General features: G+C 38.2%; 1 long non-coding RNA gene across 1 annotated transcript; it reads left to right on the forward strand.

Annotated features, from left to right (window-relative positions):
• The first annotated feature begins 5,586 nt into the window (after positions 1 to 5,586).
• Positions 5,587 to 7,961, forward strand: LOC141629789 (uncharacterized). The gene is made up of 3 exons (XR_012537354.1): positions 5,587 to 5,729; positions 5,842 to 5,914; positions 7,876 to 7,961. It is a non-coding gene; the product is annotated as an uncharacterized LOC141629789 (long non-coding RNA).
• Positions 7,962 to 21,841: the final 13,880 nt, after the last annotated feature.

Consider the following 21,841-nt stretch of genomic DNA (forward strand, 5'->3'; position numbering starts at 1 on the left):
GGGAATTCATCATTCAATGTGATGCTTGTCAAAGGACGGGGAATATCTCTTGGAGGAATGAAATGCCACAAAGAGGCATACTAGAGGTGGAGATCTTCGACGTTTGGGGGATCGACTACCAAGGGATGAAACATATCGTTAATGGAGGACTCATTACAAAGATTGCAAAGCATTTCAATCCAAAATTTAATGAGAACAATGAGTACACTCCTCTTCCCGGGAATACAAGGATAAATGAAGAACTCCTTCTTGTGCATTATCATTGGATAACCCTTGAGGGGGTTGATAAAAGGATCAAGTGGATAACAAAGGGGAGTGATCCAATCTACTTACCAATGACCGGTCTACCAAGAATCTCACCAAGAAAGGGGCCTCTATCACCGATCCCGTCCTACATCATCCCTGCAAATCCAGCCCAAGCAAGGCAAGCACCACCACCACCAAATCCCCAACAACAACAAGAGCAACAACAACAAGATGAGAAAATCAAGATACCTCCCTACCCTTTTCCATACCAACCATACAACCACCCTAACCCCTTTATCCTCCCCCGTGATGACTTTGTAACGGGAATTCTCCAAGACTTGCATTTCCGACAATACGAAGCTACCGTGGATAAATAGTATGCACTTTACCCTCAATTCCACGATATGATTCAACGAGGGAAGATTAGCGAGGAGGGAGTGTTTCCTTCTTGGGCACAAATGGATATACTCTTCCCAAATTCGGAAAAAGCAAATGAAGGGGCAAATGGGCAACAAGATGAAGGGAGCGACAAATCTTGGGGTGGGGATACGGTGGAGCTTAATAGCGAAGAAGATGAGTTCATGGACCCTAATACAAGTGATGCATCCAAGGAAATATGGGATAATGACCTAGAGGGGGATGATGGCGATCTCTAGAAGGTCTCTTCATAGCTAGATGGAGTGGGCATGAGACACCCATCTCAAGCTTAAGTGAAGTTTCCTTATCCCCTCTCTTTATTTTCAATTTTCGTGAAAGAATTTAATGTTTCGATAACTTGTACAATATTTATCTTTGGTTTGTTTTGAGAGTCCTAGCAACACGAAGGACTAACACCTTGGCTCCATTAAGGTGTTCTTTTTATTGTTCCCACATGAAAAATCCCAAATGACAATTTATTGTTTCATGCATTGCATTTCGTGTGTATGAACTACCCCGAAATTTAAGACATTAGAAATAATGTCTATTTTGGTTTGGGGAAGTACATGCATACGCATCGGTAGGTAATCTAAATTACGCTCTCCGTCATAACAAAAACCCATGCATCATGTAGTGTAGCTTAGTATAGCTTGCATTTAGTTTAGAAATTATGCATCATACTTGCATAATTTCCTATCATATTGGCCATTGAGGACAATGCCCATACTAGTGTGGGGATGGGAAATTCTAACTTGACCTTTATTCAAAAATCCTAAAAAAATTGAAAAAAAAAATTCAAAAATTCAAAAAAAAAAAAATTTGAAAAGTTGAAAAAATCCAAAAACATGTTCATTTCCTTTGTAGTGTAGTCTTGTATATATTTTGTATATATTATGTTTGTCTATCCTTATTCACATTGATCGACTACGCCACATCCGAGACATGAGGATATTGAAGACCGCATGGTATGATCTTTCCAATCTCCTTTTTCCTCTTTATGTTAATGACTATGTGGCTTTATTTTGATTGATGCGGTATAAACAATGTGAATTTAGGACTTGCATATAGATTATTTGGCATACTAGTTGGTAGAATCATATGCATTAGGATGTATATATGATAGTTGCATCATGGCATGTAGTTGCATGTTAGAAAAATTTTGTGAAACCGTCTACTTGGGAAACTTGACAAGTGTATATAGGCCCTAGTAAATGCTTTTTATTCTTAAGACTTTGCTTGCTAGAATACTTGTAAACCACCCTAGGATGTGTCATGCTAGTATCCTTTGACCCATGGATTAAGGCCTAGTCAAGAGTACCTTGTGGTGTGATAACTCCTTGGCTACCGTTTATTCCAAGGTGACCCTTGAAACCATGCAACCATCATTCATCCATGTTCTACCATATTTTGTCATCAAAGGGAATGGGCACAAACAAAAATTGTTCAAATTTGAGTTCAAGAAATGAAAAGAAAAGAAAAAGTTTGCAAATGCATCAAAAGAAAAGAGGAGTAACAAAAATGAAAACTCCTATGCTTCAAAAATAAGGCACCCTCGTTACTAATTGGGGTGACCTTGAAAATGTTCAAAAGAAAAATGCAAAAAGTTGAAAAGTTGTCAAGTGTTGAAATGCCAAACATCAAAAGAAATGGCAAAAGAATGTGCTCTCAAATGTTATATGCCACAAGAAATTGGGGGGAAAAACAACAACAAAAGCAAACTCCCAAATAAAACTCAAATATCTATTGATCCCTTTATCCATCGTATCCACTTTTGTGCATGGTAGAGAGGGGACGACCCTTCTTCTTGTCTAGGCGAGAAGGGGAATTCCACGGTCCTCCAGTGTTTCTAACACCATAGGGAGTCTATTCTTGACAAAAGCATTTAATGATTGAGGACAAAGGTACCCTAGCTTGACACAATTTGGAGGTGATTTATTGGTATCCTTCTAGGCTTAGTAGTTTGAAGAAATTGCATCTATGAAGGAGTGTGTACCCTTGAATTGCTTCCCTTGTAGATAATTTCCGCCACTTAGATGAGGAAAGTGGCTATTCTTTTGTAGATGCATCCATTACTTGATTTTGTGTGCTTTAATGTTTGGATGTGTCGCCATTTTGGCAAGACCCACCTTGCCTTGCAAGAAGGCATCCTACCTCATGGTTGTCTTCTTGTGAGTTGAAGGGGCGGAGTGAGACCCGCTAATTGTCTCATACCAGCTATGCTATTAGGTTAGTTTAAATAACGGTCCTAGTCTTTGTCACCTCTTTACTCGGGACGAGCAAAGGTTCGGTTTGAGGATATTTGATGTGACCATTATTTAAGCGTATTTAGTCCCCGAATTAGCGTTGTTCCCATGCTTTTTAGTGCATATTTAGGTCATTTATTGTCTTTCGTCCTTTGTTTTGCATATTTTTTTAGGTTTTGTTACCTTGGTAGAAAAGGAGTGCAAACCTTGCATTTTCAAGGCAAATCATATTTAGTCCCCGAATTAGCCTCGTTCCTAGGCTTTATAGTGCATAATTGGGTCATTTACTATCTTTAGCTTCCCATTTTGTATATTCTTTGAGGTTTTGTTTCCTTGGTAGAAGAGGAGTGCAAACCTTGCATTTTCACGGTGAAATGGAGCTAAATTGATCGCATTCAATGATCGAGCATCAAAGGAAAGACGATACTAGAAGGCCTATATAGATAATAAAGTAGATTGGGCAATGATGAAAGGATCCTTGCATCCTCAACAAGATCCCCGCGGATTGTTGAGGAAAGAAGAAAAGAGAAGTGCCTGTCTCACAATCCGAGCGGATTACAAGCAATCCGAGCGTCTCCTCCATGATCCGCTCGGATCCCCTTACAGATTCCACCGTGCCAGTTTCCTAGACGCTCGGGACGAGCATATCTTCGTGGGACTAGCAAAACGGAGATGCGCATCTCCTTGGAGAGGAGCACTTCCTTAACTTTTCTGAAGGGTCTTAATAGTCATTTAAGTCCTTAGTAACCCTAATATTTGTACCTAATCTTTAGTATAAATACCCCTTTGTACTACCTAGATTAGCATGTCATCTCAATACAATCTTAATCCTATCTTAATCTTGTCTTAATCTTATAATCAACTTTTAATCTAGTATTAATACAAATCTCATTCCTTAATCTTTCCTTAATTTCTCTATTGTTCATAATTTATTTTGGGTAATTAGAAGATTATTGGGGGTTTATTCGGGACGAGCATATCTTCGTGGGACTAGCCAAACGGAGATGCACATCTCCTTGTAGAGGAGCACTTCCTCAACTTTTCTGAAGGGTCTTAATAGTCATTTAAGCCCTTAGTAACCCTAATCTTTGTACCCAATCTTTAGTATAAATACCCCTTTGTACTACCTAGATTAGCATGTCATCTCAATACAATCTTAATCCTATCTTAATCTTGTCTTAATCTTATAATCAACTTTTAATCTAGTATTAATACAAATCTCATTCCTTAATCTTTCCTTAATTTCTCTATTGTTCATCATTTATTTTGGGTAATTAGAAGATTATTTGGGGTTTATTTGGAGGATTGACAACCTTCCATCAATCATCAAGGACTTCTATTATTCTTTGCTTTAATATTTGGAATCATCTTCATAGGTATAATTCTCTCTTAATCCTTTTTATTATTGTTAATTATTTCCATTTGTTCATCATGTTTTGTCTTGCTAGTATGATTGACAACCTTGTTAGCATGTTAAACTTGACAATGAGTGAGTAGTTTCCTTAACTAGGGTTAATGGGGAATTAGGGGAAACCAACATGGAGATTGATTTATGGTTAATCTAATATGTTTTCATAATTAATTTGCTTGCTTGTTGTGATTCCAAATTATGCACATGTTATGTTTGATGAAATGCGAGCCTATGAATCCTTGCATTTTTTACCCATCAATTACCTTTTCAATGAGACTTGTAAGATATAAACCAACTCGAGCCTCGTTAGACCATGCATATAGTTGGATAGGATGGATTAAGTCGACTTGTAGGTGTTGTACAATCTAATCGATTCGGCTCCGGGACCCAAACCTTTTTAGGGATTGTAAGATATACACTAACTCGATCCCATCATAACAATAAGTGTTTGCATCTAGTAGAGAATATGTTTGTATGATCAAATCTCATGAATCCCATATGAACCCATGACACCCTAGTGCTTTTAATCAATTGTTTACATCTAATTTTAATCATCTTGCTTATTTTCATTACTTTATTTACATTGTTGATTAGTTTAGTTGATCTCCTACCTCAATCCAAATTGTGACACCCCTAGACACAACCATTTGCAATTGAAAATCCTACATCAATACTCGTCCCTTGGGATCCGACCTTTACTTACCTCGTTACTAAGAGTAGAGTAGTTTGTGAAGTTATAAATATTATTTTGGTCAAGGTAACTTTTGATGATGAGTAACAAAACCGACGAACCATTGATCTCAGGCAAGGGTGCCATCAGGTGAAAATTAGGGAAGGAGATTAGTGGAAAACTGCTTTTAAAACAAAGCATGGTTTGTATGAATGGCTTGTATGCCATTTGATCTTTCAAATGCTGTAACACCCGCGAATTTTCCACTTTGACATTTATAATTTAATTAACCGTTCTATTGTCTTATTTATATTTTTTAATTATTTAATTTAATTAATTACATTATTAAACATGATTTTTTATAAATATTATATTTTTAAAGCTTAAGTTATACAAAATAAATATTTTGGTCGGATAATAATGATAATAATAATAATATTTCCCGTCTTGAGTTGTAGTGGGCTTGAGACGTAATTTCTAGTGCTTATCGACTCAATCTTGCATGTTGGGCCTAGTATGACTAATGGGCTCACATACTACTCTTTCCTCCTCATAAATATCATGAAGGAAACCCTAGAACACACCTCCCTCCTCAATTTTTCAGCATTCATCTTCAACAACCACCACCATTTTTATACATTTCTCTTACAAATCTTCAAAACTCCATAACTTGCTCAATTCTTGTCCAAATCAAGTGATTTTCGCGCCTATCTCTCCCTCTAATCGCCCTCCATCTTTCTAGGTAAGAAAGAGTCCGACTTTCCTCCTTATAAAGAGCTGTCGAACTATTTTACACTTGGTAACCTTTTTCTAGTTTCGATTCTTAGTCTTATTTTGTGTTTTCTTATGTTTAGGAGAAAGTTTAGTTGACCCGGAAGTGGATTCTTGAAAGGTAGACGATTCTATTGTGGATTAAAGAGCTAAAAGGTAACGGTGATGGGTTACTCGACATTATGTCAATTTAATGTGTTTATATGTTGTGGTTTATTCTTGTGTTTGTTAAAGTATGAATCCTTACATGTTTCACATGTTCATTGTTAGATAAATTGGTTTGTGAAACCGTCTTATGGTTGTTTGAGGAATTTCTAGTCTTTTGTCACATGTTTGTTCAATTGGATTAAATGGGTTGTTTACATATGTTAATTAGAGAAAAATCCGTCTTAATCATGCTTAGTTGACATGTTTAATTGTGTCATGAGATTATTTATTGGATTAATATTGTAAATGATGAAGTTGGTAGTATGGTTGTTTTGAAATATGTCTTAAATGGTGAATTAGTATGTGGGTATGTTGAGATCTAAGCTTTTGAGTGAAAAAGATGGAATCTTTATGTTGAGTTTACCTTATTAAGTCTTATTCATGAATATGGAGTAATTTATGAATGTTGTATGTTGTGGATTCTTGTTTTTAATTGTATAATTGTTACTTGGAGGTTGATTATGTGTCCAACAATGATGTTGAAGCAACTTTGGGTAAAATTGGTGGTGTGTTGGTTGAATTCCTTCATTATAATGGTGTTATTTAAATTCTGGTGCAAATGAGACGAAGCTCATCCTTGACAGAATTTCTGGAAAGTGACATTTTAAATGCTGTAAAGTTTGAGCTTGACTCATTGTGGACAACATTCATTTTAAGGTTGTTTTCTTATCAAGTGACCATCTACTTGGTTAAGTTAAGTGTTTTTATACGTTATGTTGCACGATTTACTTCATATGCTTCTTACTCTTTGTTCCAATGCTCATAAATGGCGCGGGTTTGGTCCCCACCCTACCGGGAGTTCTCTTATGGTTTCTCTTCACTTATAACTTCTATTAATCATTTATTTAATTACGCATCCTTCTTATGATTGGTAAATGGTCAATTTAGGATTTGTTTATGTTATGATAATGCGAATTATTGTTGTTACTCGTATTTGTGACCGGAGTGTGACGATTTACATTGTGTGACTACTCGACATTCCTTATTTGTTTGCCCTCGGACATTGGGTCACGATTAGGTGCCATTGTTTCCGAGTTGGGCTATCTTCCTTCCGCCTCTTCGGACTTTGGGGTACGGCTAGGTACCATTGTTCCGATTTGGGGTTACTCGACCTTGGGGCACGGCTAGGTGTCATGGATCGAGTCTTGGATACGATTTGGGATTGTATGTCGAATCGGATGTCGTCCATCCCGAGAGTCTGGCCAGATTTAGACTAGGACCGTATTATGATCGTCGTCCTACCAGGAGGTTGGAGTCTAGGGGTTTGTCTTGTTTTGAGTCAATCCTTTGTAAATGTCTTGCTTGTTACGGTCATTGGCGTGTTCTTATATACGAGAGTGCACGTCTTCTATGATTGTTTGTGAGAGTCTTGGTCCTATCGGATACTAGTGGTGAGATGCAAGCCCCTAGTTGCGATATGATCGCCGGGATCGATGTTCCCATCCGTTCTTATGGTGAGATGTAAGCCATAAGTATGAATGTGACATTAGTAGCCACGTCCCGTGCTATGGTTGTTAAGAGGTTTTCAAGTAATGGCTATTGGTTTCCATCCATGTATTTTCTATTCAATTGATCCGTTGTTTACCTTCTTCATATGATTCGATGCCTAATCTCATATCCATGTTTTGGTTACCTTGAATGCATGTTTAATATAATGTACCATGCCTATCTCATTAAGAATGCAATGTGCCTATCTCATTAAGAATGCAATGTGCCTATCTCATTAAGAATGCAATGTGCCTATCTCATTATGATTACCGTTTATATTCCCTTGTTCATATTATTCAAGTATGATGCATGATCAATATGTTTAATTAAGTTCTTGCTTATGTGCATTTTGACATATTGTGGTGGGAGAACCCCGAGTTACTCCCCACCGACGTATGCGTTCATGTTTACATGAATGACAGGTTTGTGATGCAGATTATGGGGAAGACGTGTGAGCTAGCGAGAACGTTGAACCTTGGACCTTAGTTATAGTTTGCTTAGACTCACCTATCGTTAGAGTTGTGTTTATTCGTGGGATATCTTTTCCCCAACGCACTTCGTTTTTTTTAATTGTAAAACTTATTCATTTTACTTTTCATTTTCGTTTGGTCACTTATGGTGAATTTCACACTTTAAACTTTAAAGGTTTTAAAAATCCCTTATTTTCCGCTTAGATTTAATAGTTCTTTTGATGCCTCATCGAGGGGTGTCACAGTTGGTATCAGAGCATATGTTGCTCCCGACGCACACACGTGTACACCGAATTTAAATTGATCTTGACCTCAAATACTAAATGAGAGATGGGTAGAAATAAGGTCCTAAGTTGGTAGTCTCTTTGTGCTTGCTATTTGTTAGGTGCTAACATGGTTGACTCTTTTGGTGTCTTGCGAAGATGGTACGACCAACCAAGGTGGAGAATACTATCATGGAAGCTCTTACTCTAATTCTTCGGAATCAACGAAATGCTAATGCTCAAGTTAATCATCGCTCTAACCGCCGTGGCAAGAGGCCATTTGTGCCCTCATCCTCGTCGTCTTCTAGCAAGGAGAGGTTGGCGCCGAGAGTCCAAGGACAAAGAGTACCAGACCATGGAGGACAAGAGCCAATAGTGAAAGAGCCAAAAGGACAAGTCCCTACATCTACTAATAGGCTTAGGGAGAACCGCAAGTGCTTCAAGTGTGGGCAAGCTTATCACCCCGGGATTGGATGCTATGATATGCCCTTGAAGTGTTACCATTGCAAGAAGCCCGGACATCTCTTCAAGAATTGCCCCGAGAAGAAGACTACCCCTCCTCCTCTCCCTCATGCTCCGGAAGCCGAGCCAAGAAGAGTCATTCTTGTCGAGAATCAAGTCGGAACCGCCGTTCCTCCCGACACCGTTATGGGTGTGTTTTCTATCCTTGATCCACCTTTCCTTACTTTTATCCCGCGATGCTCATCCTCCCTTTCTAAACTCCCTTTTGCTTTACCTTGGAAGCTAGTTTGGTACCCACCCGACCTATCCTTCGTTTTTGTTTCTTCTTCCATCACATCTTGCTTGTGGATTTCTTTCTCTTGAAGGGTGTCTTTACCGTCTTGAAGATACCTCCCTCTCTTCGAATGCCTTGTCATATTCCCTTGTCTTTGTGCTTCTATACCTTTCGCAACTCTTATCCCATATCTTGGGAGTTGTCTTTGTACCTTTTCTTCTCATAAGACCCCTCATGTACACCTTCATCTTGGCTTTATGGAATGTTAACTTTGGTCGAATAATTTAACTTTTGTGGAGTTTGTTTGTGTTTGACCCTTGACCCTAGTTTTGAGAGGTTGTGACGTTAGAAAGGCTTAGGTAGTGTGATGAGACGTGCTTAGTGATTCTTATACCTAGTTCCTTGATAAAGTGAGTATATTTGATTGGTGGAATTCCTTGTGTAAGTGTGAGTTGTATATGTTACTTAGGCTATGGAACTTGGCTTTGTTGTCTACGCTTGGGATTTGAAAGCTTAGTAGGTTGAGCGTTGTTACCTTAGGAGTAATCATGGAGTAAGGCTCATGATATGAGCTTGGAAGAAAACCCATTTTTAGAGGTTAATGATCCCGTATAGATTGGGGATGTGATTTGATATTAGTTGTCCCTTGAGAATTTTGTGGAGGAGTCTTTGTTAATTCGTTCTTTGGTTTTTAAAAACATCGAGGTTGTGTCGAGAACTTGAGATAAAGAGATGTTGTTATACTTGAGTGGTAGACTTACTTTAGGGAGATCCTAATATGTGATAGGATAGGTGAACAATGAATCTAACCAATTTATCAACCCTTAAGCGGCGTTTATTTTTACCTTGATCGATCATAGAAGTGTAATCCTTTAAGAGAGACTTGCATATAAGGAATGAGATGAATTGCCTTGACCCTCATTTTGGAATTTGGTCGTTTTGTTATGATGGTACAATATCCTAATAGGCGTGACCTTGTTAGAGAGAACCTTAAGTCTTAGAAAGCGTATGGTTTAAGCCTTCAAAATCCCCCTTCGTACCTTTAATCATCTTCCTTCCCTTCGTTCATACCTTGATTAGATTTAATTCTTAAGTATAAAAGTTTACTTGTATTTTCCTTGCCTTGAATACCTCTCTAATTCTAATGTCTCTTACTGGTGTTAACTAGTTACCTTTACTATTGACTCTTTTGATCTCACACCTTGTCATGTTCTTGTATCCCTTTGAAGTTTCCTATCATTTCTTGACCTAGTTATTGCTCTTGTTTCTTTAGTGGAGTGATGGCATTGTTGGCTACGTTGTAGAGTGAGTGAGATGCTCTTTGAGGATTCTTTGTGAACCTTGATTTCGTCATAATTGGATTAGTGGAACTCGAGTTGAGTTGGGTAGGAAAAATTGTATGACAAACCTATTTACTTTTGGTTGGTGGTCTTTATGATTTGGGGAATGTGATCATCTATGCTTGTGAATTCGGGTGTGAATAAGATTTTGGTTTGGAGTGTTAGAAAGTATAAAGACCTTGAGATTTTGACCTTTGATTAAGGATTTTACCATAGTGAGAACTCCTAGTAGTCGATAGTTGGTTATGTGTATAACTCTGTTAGTAGTTTTGATCTTTTGTGGAAATCGTTTATAGATGACTTATATTTGAGGGTTATGGAATCACAATTGTGGTGGAGTGACTTGACCCACGGGATAGCATAGGAGTAAAGTGTGCAAGTATCTTGAGGAAATTCTTGGGAGTTATGTGGTCATGAGTTACCGTTCAGGATGACTTTGTTGTTTGAGATTTGACTTTCTGGCATTTCCTTGTTGTTTAAATTCCTTCCTCCCTTAAGCATGAGCATTTCCGTTCATACCTCTCTTCTTCGCTTCATCATGCTCCTCCTTTAAATTTGATACTCGTAACTTGTGAAATTCAATCTTTGATATCCTCGTAGACTCGATTTCAACACTTCTCCTAGGAAGTCCATCATAGCTCTTTTGTTGGTTAAGTCTGAACCCCCTTAGCGTACCTTGTGTTCATGATATCTAAGTTCTCTTCATTTCGTACCATTTCTAAACATTTCAAGCTACCACTTTTGATCCATTGTTAAAAGTTTATGTTACTTTTATAAAACCCTACCTATTTTAAAGGTTTGAAAATGGGAATTTGATTTAGTTCTCCTTTTGTTCTATGAGTACAACTCCTTTTTATTGATTTTAATTGCTAAACCCGAGTTACTTTTAATTTTGCTCAATTTCTAACTAACTTTGACCTACTTATGATTCCTTTGTCAGAGTTTAATATTATATTTTCGGAAATTTGACTCCATTTGAGTTTTAAAGTGAAACCTCTATCTCTAATTTGGCTTTGGCAAAAGAAAATTTGAGTGAATTACCTTTTTCTTTTGATTTTGACGTTGATCGGTTGTTAGAACTCGTTATTTGAAACGTTTAATAACTTGTTCTACGCTTGTCGACGAGTGACTTTTGTCTTAGATTTGTCTTTGACTTGGAAAGTTAGCGTTCTTGTGTGCACGACAAGAGCAATTTCGTTCCATGAATGAGACTTATACTTTTGAAAACTCTTCATTAATGTTTTTGAAAGTATTTTGAGTTTCGATTTGTACAAATGTTTTGCTTTTGACCATATCTTTGATTTGGAATGTGATATTCTTGAATACGTAACAAGAACACTTCCGTTCCTTTGATGAGAAGTTGGTCCTGTTGGAAAATTTTATTTGGAACTTCTAAAAGAATTTTAATTCTTGCAAGCAAGTAACCTTTTAATGTTTTGGTTACCGATTTTAAAAGTTCAGTTTTACTTTTCATAACCTTCTTTTCTACCTTCAAGTTTCGAGGACGAAACTTTTTAAAAGATGGGATGACTGTAACACCCGCGAATTTTCCACTTTGACATTTATAATTTAATTAACCGTTCTATTGTCTTATTTATATTTTTTAATTATTTAATTTAATTAATTACATTATTAAACATGATTTTTTATAAATATTATATTTTTAAAGCTTAAGTTATACAAAATAAATATTTTGGTCGGATAATAATGATAATAATAATAATATTTCCCGTCTTGAGTTGTAGTGGGCTTGAGACGTAATTTCTAGTGCTTATCGACTCAATCTTGCATGTTGGGCCTAGTATGACTAATGGGCTCACATACTACTCTTTCCTCCTCATAAATATCATGAAGGAAACCCTAGAACACACCTCCCTCCTCAATTTTTCAGCATTCATCTTCAACAACCACCACCATTTTTATACATTTCTCTTACAAATCTTCAAAACTCCATAACTTGCTCAATTCTTGTCCAAATCAAGTGATTTTCGCGCCTATCTCTCCCTCTAATCGCCCTCCATCTTTCTAGGTAAGAAAGTGTCCGACTTTCCTCCTTATAAAGAGCTGTCGAACCATTTTACACTTGGTAACCTTTTTCTAGTTTCGATTCTTAGTCTTATTTTGTGTTTTCTTATGTTTAGGAGAAAGTTTAGTTGACCCGGAAGTGGATTCTTGATAGGTAGACGATTCTATTGTGGATTAAAGAGCTAAAAGGTAACGGTGATGGGTTACTCGACATTATGTCAATTTAATGTGTTTATATGTTGTGGTTTATTCTTGTGTTTGTTAAAGTATGAATCCTTACATGTTTCACATGTTCATTGTTAGATAAATTGGTTTGTGAAACCGTCTTATGGTTGTTTGAGGAATTTCTAGTCTTTTGTCACATGTTTGTTCAATTGGATTAAATGGGTTGTTTACATATGTTAATTAGAGAAAAATCCGTCTTAATCATGCTTAGTTGACATGTTTAATTGTGTCATGAGATTATTTATTGGATTAATATTGTAAATGATGAAGTTGGTAGTATGGTTGTTTTGAAATATGTCTTAAATGGTGAATTAGTATGTGGGTATGTTGAGATCTAAGCTTTTGAGTGAAAAAGATGGAATCTTTATGTTGAGTTTACCTTATTAAGTCTTATTCATGAACATGGAGTAATTTATGAATGTTGTATGTTGTGGATTCTTGTTTTTAATTGTATAATTGTTACTTGGAGGTTGATTATGTGTCCAACAATGATGTTGAAGCAACTTTGGGTAAAATTGGTGGTGTGTTGGTTGAATTCCTTCATTATAATGGTGTTATTTAAATTAAGTGGTGCAAATGAGCCAAGCTCATCCTTGACAAATTTCGAAAGTGACATTTTAAATCTTTGTAAAGTTTGAGCTTGACTCATTGTGGACAACATTCATTTTAAGGTTGTTTTCTTATCAAGTGACCATCTACTTGGTTAAGTTAAGTGTTTTTATACGTTATGTTGCACGATTTACTTCATATGCTTCTTACTCTTTGTTCCAATGCTCATAAATGGCGCGGGTTTGGTCCCCACCCTACCGGGGAGTTCTCTTATGGTTTCTCTTCACTTATAACTTCTATTAATCATTTATTTAATTACGCATCCTTCTTATGATTGGTAAATGGTCAATTTAGGATTTGTTTATGTTATGATAATGCGAATTATTGTTGTTACTCGTATTTGTGACCGGAGTGTGACGATTTACATTGTGTGACTACTCGACATTCCTTATTTGTTTGCCCTCGGACATTGGGTCACGATTAGGTGCCATTGTTTCCGAGTTGGGCTATCTTCCTTCCGCCTCTTCGGACTTTGGGGTACGGCTAGGTACCATTGTTCCGATTTGGGGTTACTCGACCTTGGGGCACGGCTAGGTGTCATGGATCGAGTCTTGGATACGATTTGGGATTGTATGTCGAATCGGATGTCGTCCATCCCGAGAGTCTGGCCAGATTTAGACTAGGACCGTATTATGATCGTCGTCCTACCAGGAGGTTGGAGTCTAGGGGTTTGTCTTGTTTTGAGTCAATCCTTTGTAAATGTCTTGCTTGTTACGGTCATTGGCGTGTTCTTATATACGAGAGTGCACGTCTTCTATGATTGTTTGTGAGAGTCTTGGTCCTATCGGATACTAGTGGTGAGATGCAAGCCCCTAGTTGCGATATGATCGCCGGGATCGATGTTCCCATCCGTTCTTATGGTGAGATGTAAGCCATAAGTATGAATGTGACATTAGTAGCCACGTCCCGTGCTATGGTTGTTAAGAGGTTTTCAAGTAATGGCTATTGGTTTCCATCCATGTATTTTCTATTCAATTGATCCGTTGTTTACCTTCTTCATATGATTCGATGCCTAATCTCATATCCATGTTTTGGTTACCTTGAATGCATGTTTAATATAATGTACCATGCCTATCTCATTAAGAATGCAATGTGCCTATCTCATTAAGAATGCAATGTGCCTATCTCATTATGATTACCGTTTATATTCCCTTGTTCATATTATTCAAGTATGATGCATGATCAATATGTTTAATTAAGTTCTTGCTTATGTGCATTTTGACATATTGTGGCTGGGAGAACCCTGAGTTACTCCCCACTGACTGTGGCGTTCATGTTTACATGAATGACAGGTTTGTGATGCAGATTATGGGGAAGACGTGTGAGCTAGCAAGAACGTTGAACCTTGGACCTTAGTTATAGTTTGCTTAGACTCACCTATCGTTAGACTTGTGTTTATTCGTGGGATATCTTTTCCCCAACGCACTTCGTTTTTTTTAATTGTAAAACTTATTCATTTTACTTTTCATTTTCGTTTGGTCACTTATGGTGAATTTCACACTTTAAACTTTAAAGGTTTTAAAAATCCCTTATTTTCCGCTTAGATTTAATAGTTCTTTTGATGCCTCATCGAGGGGTGTCACAAATGCACCTAGCACTTTAATGAGATTGATGACTGAAGTGTTGAGGCCAGGCGAGTTTGCTGTGGTTTACTTTGATAACATACTGGTTTAGAGCAGCAGCAAAGAAGAGCATCTCAAACACCTTTAAGTAGTGTTTAAAATACTCAGAGAGCAGAAGTTGTTTGGCAAACTAGAGAATTGCACTTTCATGGTTAAAGAGGTGACATTCCTAGGATAAATTCTATCTGGGAGGAGTATCTAGGTGGATCAGAAAATTTCAGCAATTTAGTCATGGCCAGTCCCTAAAATAATCACTGAAGTGAGGGGATTCCATAGATTGGCTTCCTTTTATAGGAGATTCATAAAAAACTTCAGCTCAGTTGTTGTACCAATCATTGAATTCATGAAGAAGGGAGAATTTCAGTGGACATCAATGCTCAGCGGTCCTTGAAAAAATTAAGAAGCTGATGTGTAAAACTCCTATCCTGAAATTACCAGATTTTGATCAGTTGTTTAAGTTAGAGTGTGATGCCAGTGGAGTACGCATTGGGGCAGTTTTGATTCAAGCTTAAAAACGAGTGGCCTATTTCAGTGAGAAATTAAATGGAGCCAGATTAAAATACTCTACCTATGATAAAGAATTTTATGCTATCATCAGAGCCCTGATGCATTGGAGTCATTATTTAAAGCCTAAATCATTTGTGTTGCATTCAGACCATGAGGCCCTAAAATATATCAATGGCCAACACAAATTGAGTCACATGCATGCCAAGTGGGTGGAGTTTTTGCAGTCATTCATATTTTCTAGAAAGTATAAGGAAGGAAAGAAAAATGTGGTGGAAGATGCATTGTCAAGGAGGCACTCCCTACTATCAGTCATGGGAAACAAGGTCCTTGGATTTGAATTTATGAAATAAATGTACAAGGAGGATCCTGTTTTCTTTGAAGAATTGGTAACTCAAATTGGGGGGCATAAAATTCGGGGAAGTAAGTATCTCTTGCAGGAAGGGTTCCTGTTCCAAGGCAACAAATTGTGTGTGCCTAGGGGCTCTTACAGGGATCTACTGATAAAAGAGGTTCACTCAGGGGGTTTAGGAGGTCATTTTGGAGTCCCAAAAACACTGGACATACTTCAAGACCAGTTCTATTGGCCTAAGATTATGGGAGATGTTCAGATCATCCTCAGGAGATGTTTAGTGTGTCAATAAGCTAAGACTTCTTTCTAGGCTATGTCATATATTTCATTGTCAGTGCCAGTCAAGCCATGGGAAGATGTGAGCTTCGATTTCATTGTTGCCTTACCCAGGACACAAAGAGGGAAGAATTCCATCATGGTGGTTGTTGATTGGTTCAATAAGATGGCTCACTTTGTGGCCTGCAAGAAAACTGAGGATGCTCCCAGTGTTGCTGAAGTTTATTTAAAAGAAATTGTGAGACTTCATGGGGTACTAAAGACTATTGTCTTAGACAGGAACACAAAGTTCATGAGTTATTTCTAGAAAACCCTATGGAAGCTCCTGAAGACAAAGCTCTTGTTCAGTAGTTCCCACCACCCTGAAACAGATGGCCAAACTGAGGTCACCGACAAGACTTTGGGGAGGATACTAAGGTGTCTAGTCAGTAAAACATTGAAAGACTGGGATCTGAAGCTAGCTACAGCGGAATTTCCATTCAACAGGGCACCCTCTGCTACCACTGGTCACAGTCCCTTTGAAGTAATTTATGGGGTTCTGTGGACATGGGCCACCCGCACGCTAAACCAATCTGTGTACATGCGGTGGTCGGAAAGCCACGCTCGGGGGCATATTAGATGCTCTCGACCATATCTTTTTAGATCGGTCGGTTTCATCTCGGCAAGGGTCTCGAAATGATGCAGAGATGTTCGGAGTTGCCACCAAGCAATTATGGGATTCTTGGAAACCATTCGAATCCACTTTATACCTAGGTCAATCAAGGTAAAAGCGGTGCTTGACATTGTTACTAAAGATAAGGAATCGTCCCTCTTTAGCATCCTATCGCTAGAATGACTATCGTTCGCTCTGCATAAGGTCGTCCACTATCCAAAGGTTCTGAGTAAGAGATGAAGGTACATATTGGGAAGTCCTTTGATTGGACACCCAATCCCGCCAGCGATAGCGGCCTCTACTGATCGATCTTGGTTGGTTGAATGCAAAAGTTGATAAAACGGGTAAATGCATGAATGCGCATCCACAAGTTTAAACCTAACATGTGAAATTTACTATGTCGGTTGTTTATTCAAATATCAAGTAATTGATGTCAAGTTGGATTTAATGTTGATTTGCATGCAAGACGAAAATTAAACATCCATTTACCGAGTTAGGTTTATGGTGCATAACGTGATCCATTTGTCTTAAAAAATTGTTTTGTAAATTCAAAGTGTAAAATGTGGACTCGTCAATCTGATTTGTCCTGTATTCGGATTAACCGAAGTTAGGATCATCCTAGACGAGTGCTGGAAAGGAAATAGGACCTGCATCAGTCAGCCTATTGAGGCGCGAGGCATAGGGCGATGCAAGGGAGCCTGCCCATATTTGAAAACTGGAAATCAGAGGGCATGTTTAGGCGCGAGGCAGGTGACGACCCAAAGGGGTGTCTCCTGGTTGCTGAAAATGTTTGTGAAATCGTTTGTAAAAGGATGTTGGAACCCGTTTTGTTGAAAAAGGTCATTGAGACCGCTTTTGTGCTAATATGAAGAACGGGACTCGAATAATTATCATTATGTTGACAATATTCGATGTCGGGTTTCGGGTTTGCAAGATTGACATGAATTTTTTTACAAGAAAAGATGCTAAAATGTGTTTATTATGAACTAATTATGTTAAGTTCATTGTTTTGTAAATAAAGTGTAAAAAGATGTTTGATATGAACTAATTATATTAAGTTCATTGCTTTATAATTAGTCAATGTTCGTCATCGTACTCGGATTAAACTGACATGGTATGTAGAACCAAGGATGATTACTCATGTATGACTAATATGGTTGTTTTGAAAATGTAAACAAATGAATAAAAGGCTTTAAAACACCCTTTATTTTTTTAGGTGAAATGTGAAAATTGTATTAATAATTAAGCAAGTTACATGATCATCACCTTACAAACACCAAGCATAATCCGACTAGTACACTTAATGAACTAGGATATGATTCTTAAACCAATCATGCTCTCTATGACTACCCATAATTTGTTCAAAACCTCTCGCTCTTAATGCTGTTAGACTCTGCAGTTTCTTAAGAAGACAATCAGGTCTGGTTACTCGTTGCTCAACACGACTAACATTCCTACTTTCCCAGATCAAGTACACAAGTCCAGTAATTACTACCATTAGAACCTGTTTCTTCAACAAAGACCTACATCTCCATTGAATTATCCACTCTATCACATTTGGTTGCCATGGAGCAGGGAGCCACAGCTGAACTAACTGAAGACATCTCCTACTAAACCCACACTCAAAAAATAGGTGAGCTTTAGACTCAGCAGCAGACCCACAAAGAAAGCACAGGCCATCACTCAGAATTCCAAACCTGCCCATTCTATCCTTTGTTAACAGTCGCTGATTGATGAACAACCAATTAACAAAGGTAACTTTAGGGAGAGCCACCCTATTCCAAACATAAGAGTACCACTGAACCTTCTGATGCTGACCCAGCAGCCACTGATATCCAACCCTAGCTGTGTAGTCAGGCCAGAGACCAGCAACAAAACCAGGTAGTAATCTACTCTTCACTTTGCATAATTGACGCCAAGACCAGCTGGAATAACATGGAGCTTGATACTCCCACCAATCCTGATGCTTAATATAAATGTGGTTCACCGATTTTACCCACAAAGAGTCTTTCTTCTAAGCCACCCACCAGACATACTTACCAAGCATGGTAAGATTCCAGAGTCCAGCATTAAAGATACCCAGACCACCATATTTTTCAGGTAAACAACATTGATCCCAAGCAATAAGAGGAACTTTGGCAAAATTCTCAGAATGAGACCACAAGTAGTTCCTACAAATTGCCTCAACTCTAGCAATCACTCCTTTGGGCAGCAAGAAAATCCTAGCCCAGTAAGAGTGCATTTGAGAAAGCACATGTCTTACCAAGACTAACCGACCAGCATAACAGAGTTTCTTGGTGCCCCAACCTCTAATTTTCTTAACAATTTTATCCACCAAAATATTGCTATCAGCACTAGACAGTCTTTTAAAAGAGATGGGAATGCCTAGATATCTGAAAGGGAAGGCCCCTTGCTGAAATCCAGACAACTGCAGAATCTGATCCCTGACCACCTGGTTCACCCCATTCATATATATATCTGATTTACTTCTATTAAAGCAGAGGCCAGAAGCTTTAGAAAAGGAAAGAAATCCCCTCATCAAGACCTTAACAGAAGTAATGTCTCCTTTACAAAACAAGAGCAAGTCATCTGCAAAGCAAAGATGACATAGCTTGAGGCTCTTACACTGAGGATGGAAGTGAAAATCATTAGAAGTAGTGACCAAGTCCAAAATCCTAGTCAAATACTCTATACACAAAGTGAACAACAGAGGAGACATAGGATTCCCTTGCCTAATCCCCCTAAGTCCCTTAAAGTACCCAAACTGATTACCATTCAAGGATAAAGAGAAGGAGGTAGAAGTGACACATTGCATTATCCACTGAACCATCTTATGGGGAAAGTTAATAGCAATCAGCATTCCTTCAATAAAACTCCATTCAATGGAGTCATAAGCCTTCTTTAAATCTATTTTTATCATCACCCTTGGAGAACAGTTCTTTCTATTATAGAGCCTCACCAAATCTTGACATATAAAAATATTATCTACAATCTCCCTTCCCTGTATGAAAGCACTTTGATTCATACTAACCACACTGGGTAAGACAGAAGCCAATCTGGAACAAATCACCTTAGAAATGCATTTGTAGATTACATTGCAACAAGCAATGGGACGAAAATCAAGAACAGACTCAGGAGCATTCTTCTTAGGGATAAGAGATAGGACAGTAGAATTAACCTGTTTCAGAATTCTCACAGTGGTAAAAAACTCCTTAACAGCAGCCACAACATCAGACCCAACCACCTCAAAGGCATCTTTGAAAAATTGAGATGAATACCCATCAGGGCCTGGGGCCTTCTCCTTGGGGATAGAGAAAAGAGCATGCTTAATCTCATCCACAGTCACCTCCTTAATGATCTCCCTGGCCTGCTCCTCAGACAGAACAACACCTCTTTGAACCACCCCAGAGCACACCTTGGTAACAGGAGCAGAGCTACCAAGTAAATGTAATTAACCAAATATTATCACCGAAACACAAATTAAACCGTCATGGTACAAGGAACCAAGGGTGAATATAATTTATGGTTAAAAATATTCATCATAAAAATGATTTGGAACGATAAAAACCGATTGTAAAATGAAATGAAAATGGAAAGAATGAACTCAAACACATTTGAGTTCTGACCTGGGTAGCCATTATAGGCGCGAGCCACCTAGTTGTGACTAGGGCCTTCTACTTCAGGTCAAAACACAATTTTGGCTCATTCAATCCGTACTTTGGACCATGTTATGCATGTTTTAGCATGTTAAGGTCATCAAAACACAAAAAAGAACATGAAAGAAGAGGATTAATTACACCCTCATACTTACATGCTAGGTTGTTGACGAGAAATCGATGAAAGTGTAAAAACTTGTTAGGTCGGAAAACTCGGTTTAAAACTGTTTTTGTAAAAAGTAAGGAGTGTTGCTTTGTTTAGTGATGGTATAGTTGGTCGAAATGGTCAGTCAAGTGATTTAATGTATGATGACGGTACCAAAAAATGTGTAAGGCTCGTATTTTCTATCGGTAGGTCGAAAATAAGTGTCGTTTGTTGACTCGGGAAATCGAGGTCTAGAATTTTAAGGGAGAAAATATGGGACGGACACTCGCGTACCTTCAAATGGTGGCATTTGAGGGGTATTTATAGAGGATTATGTGGTTGTTTTCATTTTGAACGACGTGGCCGTATAGGCTACTCGAAGAGACACGAGCATGTTCGCGGGTCTTCGAGCTGTCTTGTCATTATCACGCATTTGGAGTCATGGTTTGTTCTATCCTAGGTTTTGGATGTTATGATTGTTGTACTTGACCATCAAGTATACCATGTATACTTAGCATGGAAGGTTTGTGATGTTTGTTTTTTGTGTTTGACTCGTTATTGGAGTCGGGATTTGAATTTCGAGTCGGTTTTTGGTCCGGTGTCAATTTTGACTCTAGTTAGTGTCATTGCGACCCCGTCGTCATGCAAAAAACACTTCAGGTATTTTTGAAATCTTTTGAAAATGTTTTTTTTCGAAATCGTTTTGAATTTTCCGACGCATAATTGTACAAATTGTCGATCAAACGTCATGATTCCTAAGCATGTTGTAGTCCGATAAGCATCGGGTGTTTGTTGGGGATTTAACAGATACTGGGTATCTACAGGTTAATCCACTTATGCCTTTGGATTTATCTTTTGTACCAAAGGAAGAACTGAACCTAGATGCTAAGAAAAGAGCTGAACAGTTGCTAAGGTTACATGAATCAGTGAAGAAGCAAATTGAAAGAGCAAATGAGAATTATAGGAAATAGTCCAAGGTCCCTAAGAAGAAGAAAGAATTTGAGCCTGGGGATTTGGTTTGGGTTTATCTGAGAAAGAAAAAGGTGTCCAGCAAAGAGGAGGAACAAATTGATGCTAAGAGCTAATAGTCCTTTTGAAATCATTGAGAGAATTGGGCCAAATGCTTACAAAGTTGACATGTCAAGTGACTATGGGGTACATGGTACTTTTAATGTGGGGGATCTTAGTCCATATTATGAGGATTATGAGGGAGAGGAGGTCACAGGCTTGAGGTCAAGCCCTTTTCAACCAGGGGAGGTTGCAGTAGGAGCCAATGGCCTGGGCAATACCACTTCTGAGATGAGCCTAGGCTAGCCTAGTCATGGCCTCTATCAAGAAGGCCACGCCCTGGAATTTCTCAGCCATGGCTAAGCCACAACAACAATGAACAGGCCACAGCTCCTATTAGTCCAGTTTTGCCAAGCCAAAGGTACCAGTTTAGAGCCAACAACTAGCTGCCACCATGGCCAGTGATACGTGCATTTTATATAGTCTTTTTGAGCCTTTATTGCAC

Source organism: Silene latifolia, chromosome 2 (assembly GCF_048544455.1).
Source record: "Silene latifolia isolate original U9 population chromosome 2, ASM4854445v1, whole genome shotgun sequence".
In the NCBI taxonomy this organism is placed as follows: Eukaryota; Viridiplantae; Streptophyta; class Magnoliopsida; order Caryophyllales; family Caryophyllaceae; genus Silene; species Silene latifolia.